Source organism: Juglans regia, chromosome 3 (genome assembly GCF_001411555.2).
Source record: "Juglans regia cultivar Chandler chromosome 3, Walnut 2.0, whole genome shotgun sequence".
Classification (NCBI taxonomy): Eukaryota; Viridiplantae; Streptophyta; class Magnoliopsida; order Fagales; family Juglandaceae; genus Juglans; species Juglans regia.
In genome coordinates this window covers 24,865,502-24,875,002 of record NC_049903.1, presented here as the reverse complement: position 1 = coordinate 24,875,002, position 9,501 = coordinate 24,865,502, and the positions used below count along the sequence as shown (strand labels likewise).

The 9,501-nt window shown below is 31.9% G+C and overlaps 1 pseudogene; it reads right to left on the bottom strand.

Annotated features, from left to right (window-relative positions):
- Positions 1-680: 680 nt before the first annotated feature.
- On the bottom strand, positions 681-772 carry LOC118348107 (annotated as a pseudogene).
- Between the last annotated feature and the right edge of the window lie 8,729 nt (positions 773-9,501).

Here is a 9,501-nt window from a genome sequence, read left to right as displayed (position 1 = left end):
GAATTTTTTAATATTAATTTAATTAGAATATAATTATTATTAATATTTAATAAAACTTTTTTGATATTAATTTAATTAAAATATAATTATTATTAACATTTAATAAAACTTTTTTTAATAATAATTTAATTAGAATATAATTATTATTAACATTTAATAATACTTTTTTAATATTAATTTAACTAGAATATAATTATTATTAACATTTAATAAAACTTTTTTTAATATTAATTTAACTAGAATATAATTATTATTAACAGTTAATAATAATTTTTTTTAATATTAATTTAACTAGAATATAATTATTATTAACATTTAATAATAATTTTTTCAATATTAATTTAACTAGAATATAATTATTATTAACATTTAATTGGTAGAACTATAAAATGTGATAAAAATAAATTTAATTAATTAATTATTAAAATAATAATATTTTAGTATTATATAGAATGTGAATGGCTAATCCAATATGGAGATTGAATTTAAATGGAATAGGCAAATGTAAAAAAGTGTGATATTGGCTAAATTTTAAAGATACATTTGCCCAAACCAAAGAGAATGCTCTTAGAGAAAAAGCAAAAACTTGGTTGAACTCTTTGCCACCCTGCATCATCACCACCTGGGAGGAGTTAGCACAAAAATTCTTAGCAAAATATTTCCCTCCGACTAATACAGCGAAGTTAAGGAATGATATTACTACCTTCACCCAAATTGAGGGTGAATCATTATATGAGGCATGGGAGAGATACAAGTGTCCACATCACGACCTCCCAGCCTGGCTTCAAGTACAAACATTTTACAATGGTTTGGGATCCACAAAACAATCTATGGTTGATGATGCCATGGGAGGAGCATTAATGAGTAAAACCCATGAAGTCGCATATGAACTTCTGGAAGAATTGACATCCAACAACTATCAATGGCCTTTGGAGCAAGTAATGCCAAGAAAGACAGATAGAGTTTTTGAACTTGATTCTATTACCACATTGGTGGCGCAGATGGCAAATCTATCACAATAATTAGGTAAGATGAACGTTAATGCTATTCAAACTAATGTTGTTTGTGATCATTGTGCAGGAAATCATACAGTGTAGATTGCCAAGTGGGGAATCTTTTGCCCGACCAAGTTATGAACAAGCCCATTACGTGTCGAATTTCCAACGTCAAAACAATCCTTATTCAAACACATTCAATCCCGGATGAAGAAATCACCCTAACTTTTCATGAAGCAATAATCAAGCGCTGGCTAGATCACCCCAACAGTTTCCACAGTAAGAGAAGAAACCAACACTTGCAGATATGTTTATGCAGCACATGCAAAAGACTCATATGGTGATCCAAAACGACTTGGCTTCAATCCACAATCTTGATGCTCAAGTCGGTCAGCTCTTAAACATGCTTACCCAGAGGACATTAGGGACTTTGCTAAGCAACACTGTGACCAATATGAAAGAACATATCAAAGCTATAACATTGAGAAGTGGTCAGACATATGACCAGCCACAAATAGTAAATACTGAACGAGATGCAGAAGCTGCAGAAAATGTGGAGTCTAAGATTAAGGAAGCCGAGTCTGAGGTGAAAGAAGAAGAGCATGATATGGCCAATCAGCAAGCTGAGAAGACTAAGAAGAATAAAGGGGCTGCAAAACCAAAGAAATCTAGGGAGTTTATATCTAGAACTTATTCTCCTTCAATTTATGATCCACTAATTCATTTTTCGCAAAGATTAAAAAAAATAAGATTGATAATCAATTCTCTAAAATTTTTGAGTATATTTAAGCAACTGCATATCAGTATTCCTCTCATTGAAGCTTTAGAGCAAATGCCTATATATGCAAGATTTTTTAAAGATATATTATCAAACAAGCGAAAGTTGGAAGTGCATGAGACTGTAATGCTGACCGAGGAGAGTAATGTAATTTTACATAATAAGTTGTTGCCTAAGTTGAAAGATTCGAGGAGTTTCACCATCCCTTGCACTATAAGAAATTCACATTTTGATAAAGTTTTATGCGACTTAGGGGCAAGTATTATGGTACGTTTGGGTGTTGAAAAGTGTTGAGAAGTGTTGAGAATGTTTGTGAATAGTTATGAGTAGAGATTGGAGTGAGTTTGTGTGTCCCATTGAGAGTATTTTGAGTTGTTTGGATGTGTGAAGTATGTTGAGTTGTTGACTTTTAAGTAGGTAGTTGAAAAATGTGTGGATCCCATAAATATTATAATGATTTTATTTTTTATTTATATATTATAGCGATTTTATTTTTTATTTATATATAATAGTGATAAATATTTTTTATTTATATATTATAGTGATTTTTATTTGTTTAAATATTATAACGATTTTTTTTTATATTTAATAGTGATAAATATTATAGTGATTTTATTTTTTATTTATATATTATAGTGATTTTATTTTTTATTTCTATATTATAGTGATTTTATTTTTTATTTATATATTATAGCGATTTTATTTTTTATTTATATATAATAGTTATAAATAATTTTTATTTATATATTATAGTGATTTTATTTTTTATTTATATATTATAGTGATTTTATTTTTTATTTATATATAATAGTGATAAATATTTTTTATTTATATATTATAGTGATTTTATTTTTTATTTATATATTATAGTGATTTTATTTTTAATTTATATATTATAGTGATTTTATTTTTTATTTATATATTATAGTAATTTTATTTTTTATTTATATATTATAGTGATTTTATTTTTTATTTATATATTATAGTGATTTTTTATTATTTATATATTATAATGATTTTTTATTTATATTTAATAGTGATAAATATTATAGTGATTTTATTTTTTACTTATATATTATAGTGATTTTATTTTTTTTTTATATATTATAGTGATTTTATTTTTTATTTATATATTATAGTGATTTTTTTTATTTATATATTATAACGATTTTTTTTTTATATTTAATAGTGATAAGTATTATAGTGATTTTATTTATATATAATAGTGATAAGTATTATAGAATGTTTATGAATAGTTATGAGTAGAGATTGAAGTGAGTTTGTGGGCCCCATTGAGAGTATTTTAAGTTGTTTGGTATGTGAAGTATTTTCAAAAGTACGAAAATATTTGGAAAGTGTTGAGGATACTTGGTCATCCAAACACAGTCTTAATCTAATATCTCTATCTGTTTTAAGGAAACTAGGTCTTGGAGAAGTAAAGCCGACCACTATATCTCTATAGTTGGCAGACAGATTTATTAAATACTCGAGATGACTCATTGAGGTCGTACTGGTGAAAGTTGGTAAGTTCATCTTCCCGGCCTACTTCATTGTGCTTGATATGGAGGAGGACAAAGAGATCCCTTTGATATTGGGCCGACCTTTGATATGGAGGAGGACGAGGAGGTCCCTTTGATATGGAGGAAAAAGCCTTAATTGATGTCCAGCAAGAGAAACTCATTCTGAGGGTTGGCGAGGAGCAGGTTACTTTTGACGTATTTAAATCTATGGAATTCTCTTTCGAGGTATATTCTTGTTTTCAAATAAGCGACCCAGACGTGGTCATGGCCGACGAGACTTATGGAGCTGAATTTCCAAAGCTACCACTTGAGGTATGTCTTACTTACTCTACATCTATTGAATCCGAAGATGAAGAGATTAGGGACTGTGAAAGATATTTGGAAACTACACCATCCTTTCCTCCTTCAATAAAACTAAAAGTGGAAGAGCTAAATTATCTCGGCCGACATCTCCAAGTAAGGAACCACTCAAGCTTGAACTTAAACCGCTTCCATCAAATTTAAGGTGCATTTTCTTATGCCGAGACTCTACTTTTCCAGTTATTATTAACAGTTCCTTGAGTGATGTAGAGGAAGAGAAATTGCTGAGAGTCTTGCGGGAACACAAGATGGCCTTGGGTTGGACCATCTCGAACATTAAAGGAATTAGTCCTTCAATTTGCATGCACAAGATTTTAATGGAAGATAATTTTAAACTGATCATCCAATCCCAGAGGAGATTGAATCCATCGATGCAAGAAGTGGTACATAAAAAGGTATTGAAACTTTTAGATGTCGGGATCATTTATCCAATCTCAGATAGTGCATGCGTAAGTCCAGTGCAAGTCATCCCAAAGAAAGAAGGGATCACCGTGATCAAGAATGACAATAATAAACTTATACCGACAAGGACAGTCACGGGATGGCGAGTATGCATAGACAATCGAAGACTGAATGATGCAATGCGAAAAGACCATTTTCCCTTATTGCTCAAATGCTAGAAAGACTTGTCGGCTACGCTTGCTATTGTTTTCTAGATGGATATTTCGGTTACAATCAAATAGATATTGTGCCTAAGGATCAAGAGAAGACCACTTTCACCTGTCCTTATGGCATTTTTGCATATAGGTGCATACCTTTTGGTCTTTGCAATGCGCCAGCCACTTTCCACTATGCATGATGTCCATATTCTCGGACATGGTAGAAAAATTTTTAGAAGTCTTCATGGATAACTTCTCGATTTTTGGTCACTCGTTTGATAATTGTTTATCCAATTTATCCTTGGTTTTGCAGAGATGCAAGGAGACAAATCTTGTTTTAAATTGGGCAAAACAACACTTCATGGTTGATGAGGGAATAGTGCTCGGCCACCTCATTTCCTTCAAGGGAATTGAGGTCGACAGAGCAAAGATAGAAGTTATTAACAAACTCCCACCACTGACCAATGTGAAGGGCGTGAGAAGTTTCTTGGGTCACGCCAAGTTCTATTGTCAATTTATCAAGGATTTTTCCCAAATTACTAAATCTCTTTGCAATCTGTTAATAAAAGATACTCGGTTTGAGTTTTCTGATGAATGCTTGCATGCTTTTGAAACATTGAAAAATAAATTAATTTCAGCACCTATCATTGTATCACCTGATTGGAATTTACCTTTTGAATTAATGTGTGATGCTAGCGTTTATACTATAGAGGTTGTTTTGGGGCAGAGAAAAGATAAAATTTTTCATATTATTTGTTATGCAAGTCGGACATTAACAGAATTTCAACTTAATTATGCTACCACTGAAAAAGAATTATTAGCGGTTATGTTTTCGTTCTTATTTGATAGGTTCAAAGGTGGTCGTCTATACCGATCACTTAGTTCTTAAATATTTGTTTTCGAATAGGGATGCCAAACCAAGATTATTAATATGGATTTTGCTATTACAAGAATTGGATTTGGAAATAAAAGATAAAAAAGGTACCGAGAATGTAGTGGCCAACCACTTATCTCATGTTGAGCTTTAAGAGGCAATTGGCAAGGAGAAATTCCCTATTAATGAGACCTTCCCAGACGAGCAATTAATGGCTATACAAATCATTTCATGGTAGGCTGACATGGTAAATTATTTGGTGTCCAAAATTATACTGGCCGAGATGACATATCAACAAAAGAATAAGTTCTTCTCCAACTTGAAATATTATTTTTGGGAGAAATATTTTCTATATCAGCATTGCACGAACCAGATAATCCGGAGATTTGTGCCCGATGAGGAGATGGAGAGCATACTCAAACACTGCCACTCATTGGAAGCGAGTGGAGTAAAAACGACAGCAAAAATTTTACAATGCGACTTTTATTAGCCGACTATTTTTCAAGACAATTTTCATTTTGTTAATTTATGCAATCATTGTCAAAGGGTTGGCAACATTTCTAGGAAATGTGAGATACATTTAAACAATATTTTAGTAATTGAATTATTTGATGTTTGGGGTATAGATTTCATGGGTCTTTTTCCATCCTCATATTCTAATAAATTTATTTTGGTGGCTGTAGATTATGTCTCCAAATCGGTGGAAGCGATCGCCTTGCCGACCAATGATGCGAGGGTCGTAGTAAATTTTCTGCGAAAGAACATATTTTCCCGATTTGGACTCCGAGGGCCATAATCAGTGATGGTGGGAAGCATTGTTGCAATCACCAATTTGAAGCACTATTGACTAAGTATGGAGTTACCCATCACGTGGCGACATCATACTATCCTCAAACAAGCGGCCAGGTCAAGGTGTCTAGTCAAGATCTAAAGCGCCTATTGGAGAAGATCGTGAGTATCTCTCGGGCAGACTGGGCGAGAAGGTTAGATGACGCGCTATAGGCCTATTGGACAACATTCAAAACACCGATCGAGATGTCGCCTTATCGGCTCATTTATGGAAAAGTCTGTCATCTACCCGTGGAGCTAAAACACAGAGCCTATTGGGTTATGAGGATACTAAACTTTGATTTACAAGCGGCTGGCGAGAAGAAAATATTGCAAATCAACGAGATGGATGAGTTCCGCAATGATGCTTATGAGAATGCTTAGATCAACAAAGATAAAACTAAAATAGATTATAAGCATATTCTGATAAGGGAATTCGAAGTCAGACAGAAAGTTTTATTATTTAACTTAAGACTTCGACTCTTCCTGGAAAAGTTGTGCTCTCGATGGTCGGGACAGTTTGTAGTGACCTGTGTCTTTTCCTATGGGGCGGTTGAAGTCCATCACGAGACAAAAGGGACATTTAAAGTAAATGGACAGAGATTAAAACCCTACGTGGATTGAGACTTTAACTCGAAAAAGTGTTTCGTCGATCTTGCCAGTGATAAGTGATGAGAGGATAATGTCTAGCTATAGATTTTGAATAAAGCGCTTTTGGGAGGCAACCTAAGTTTTTTTTTTTTTTTTTTTTAAGTTTTATTTTTGCTTAATATTATTCTTTTGCTTTTATCTTGCACGACTGAATAGGCGAGGAAATCTCCAAGAAGTACATGACTGCACCTTCAAGGAAAATATTCAATTGGCAGAATAGGAAAAAAAATCAAGGGAGCATCTCTTACCTTCTCTCATTCTCTTCTTTAGTTTTTCTTCCTCTTTCTCATTGAGGTCAATGTGATATTTAAGTTTGGGAGAAAAGAAATTATTTTATATATTTCAATAATAATAATAATAATAAAACCAGTATAGTTTGATGAATAAAAAACCGATGATACGAATATGATTGAAATTGATTATAATTTTTAGGAAAAATTCTCATTGCTTAAGTCTAGTTGTTAATTATTTACTTCATCTTGCTTAATTTGATTTTCTCTATGTTCAATGAATGCTTATAATGATCATTAATCGTTTACATACCTAGAGAAATTTTATGTGAATTTGTATGGTCTCAACTTACTCTAGAACTTATTTGCTTACACTCGAGGCGAAATCCTAGACAAAATATTACTGGAGAAATGATTAAGGCATTCTTTGGACCGATTTAGCCTTTCAAACTTACCGGTTTATTATCGTTATCTCTAACCACCCCTTTGAGCTTTATTGAATTATATTTTGGCATTATACTTTTTTTTTCTTATAAACTTCATATTTCCTGCCCTATTTGAGTTTAAACATTGATTTCCTTACCTTTCAAGAGAACTAAGTTTACACAGAGTCACATGAGCATAAAAGACAAGAGAGGTAGAAGGTCTACAAGTAAAGTTAATTATAGTTATATTATCAAAATCATAAGTTTTTGAGTGTGAAAAGTCAATTTGTCTACTATGTGACTGACAAAAAAAGGCCGACAAGAGTCATTCACAAAGGCAGTCGAAAATGTATGATTTATTTTCAATATTTCCAAAAAAAAAAAAGAAAAGAAAGAGAAGTCTGACCTGCCGAATAGAGGGATAAAGAGATAGATATTTGAAAGTACAATAAAAATATCTATGTTGAGAGATTCACAATGATTGAGAAAAGATTTTTATATTAGAAGTGAGAATGCTTTATTTGTTCTGTTGGAGTTAAAACTTAAGTTCTTTTTTTTTTTTTAAATCCTACATTTTCTTTGTAACCCTCACCCTAACCTTACAATACAAGTTTAATAAATACGTATTGATCCCTGTGATCGTTTCTGTTATACATTAGTGGAGAGTGATTTGAAAAATAAGCCTATGAAATTTTTAGAGATCCATTATTTATTTACTTGTTTGCATTAAACTATCCGGAGAGCTAATGATGAAGCGAGAATGATAGGTATGCATGGATGTGAGGATGGATAATGCGATGAAATTGAGTTTTGAATTAACTTTTGGCCTTGATTGATCTTGAATGAGTCATTTGAATTATAGACTCAAGGCAATTTTGAGGTAATAAATTTTATGAATCAAACCAATGCTTGTTTTAATTGTTTTATCTTTCTCTTTGCTCGAAGGCGAGCAAAACTTAAGTTTGAGGGTATTTGATAAGTGTGAATTTTATGTAATTTTTATTACTCTATTATTGATGAAAAGTGTCAGTTTTCGTTCAATAGTATTGATTTTATTTTATTTCTACATTTTTTTCTTTATTTTCTCGGATTTGAATGAATGAGAAGATTTAGTACGAAATGAGGGCATTTTGGTACAAAAAAAGAGACTACGGATGCAAACTGATGAGACATAATGAGATCTGTAGAGAGGCGAGGAGACTCAACGGTGACTAGAATTGGCGACAAGAGTTAGGCGATAAGCGAAATATTTTACCTCCTAGGAGAGAAGACTTGTAGATTGGGTGACTCGTCTAACTAATCAACTTAAAAGACCAACTTAAACGACATCATGGGAAACGATTAGCAAACGGTTTGAAAGTAATTTTGACCAAGAAAAAGACAAAGAAATCACAGAAGGAATCCACAAGAAGTCCAAGTTCGGAATACACTAGGAGACAACATGGACATGCCTGAGTGTTTTGATCATAACTTTCTACTCACATATCCAATAGATGCGATTCTGAATGGGTTGGAAATATATCTTAAAGGGATACACCTTTGTCTCTCATAAGAATTTCTAAATTCTGACTTGTGGAGCACGTAAGAGGCCATCAATAAAAGTACTAAAAGTTAGGTGAGTTTTTTAGGCGGGGATCATGGAAATGATTATGATTTCTTTTCTACCATATATAAGCATATCATTAACAAGGAATTAAGGAGGAGAGTCTGAGTTTTAAAGTAAAATATTCCAGAGTTTATTATTTAAGTTTCTTTTAAGGAGGCGGATCTGGGGAGCAGAGGTAAGAACCGCATGCTTCATCAACCAACTCTAACAAAGAATAGTAGTTTTATTTTTATTTATTTTTTCATATTATGAGCTAATTTTATTTTCTAGAGCTTTGATGTAGTCTATTATTGAACACACAATTTATATTCTAAGTTATTTTATATTCAATATTTCCATCATTAAGTGTTTATTTCTCGTTCTTAATGCTTGCAATTTTCTAACTAATTATTGTTCGATCTATTGAATCGCAATAAGAGCGAGAGGTGGTTTGTGATTAGATCTCTAGGATTAAGTACCATTAGTTGAGCGAAAGTAGAGATATTTTACTGCAATTAGTGTGATTTTTAAGAAAAATCCAAAGAACTCAATGAGTCTCCAATTAGTTAAATTCACATAGAGATATAGAGTTATTAAATAGAGATATTTTTAGCATTGTTTGAGAGAAAATATTGAATAGTTAAGGGATTTTATCA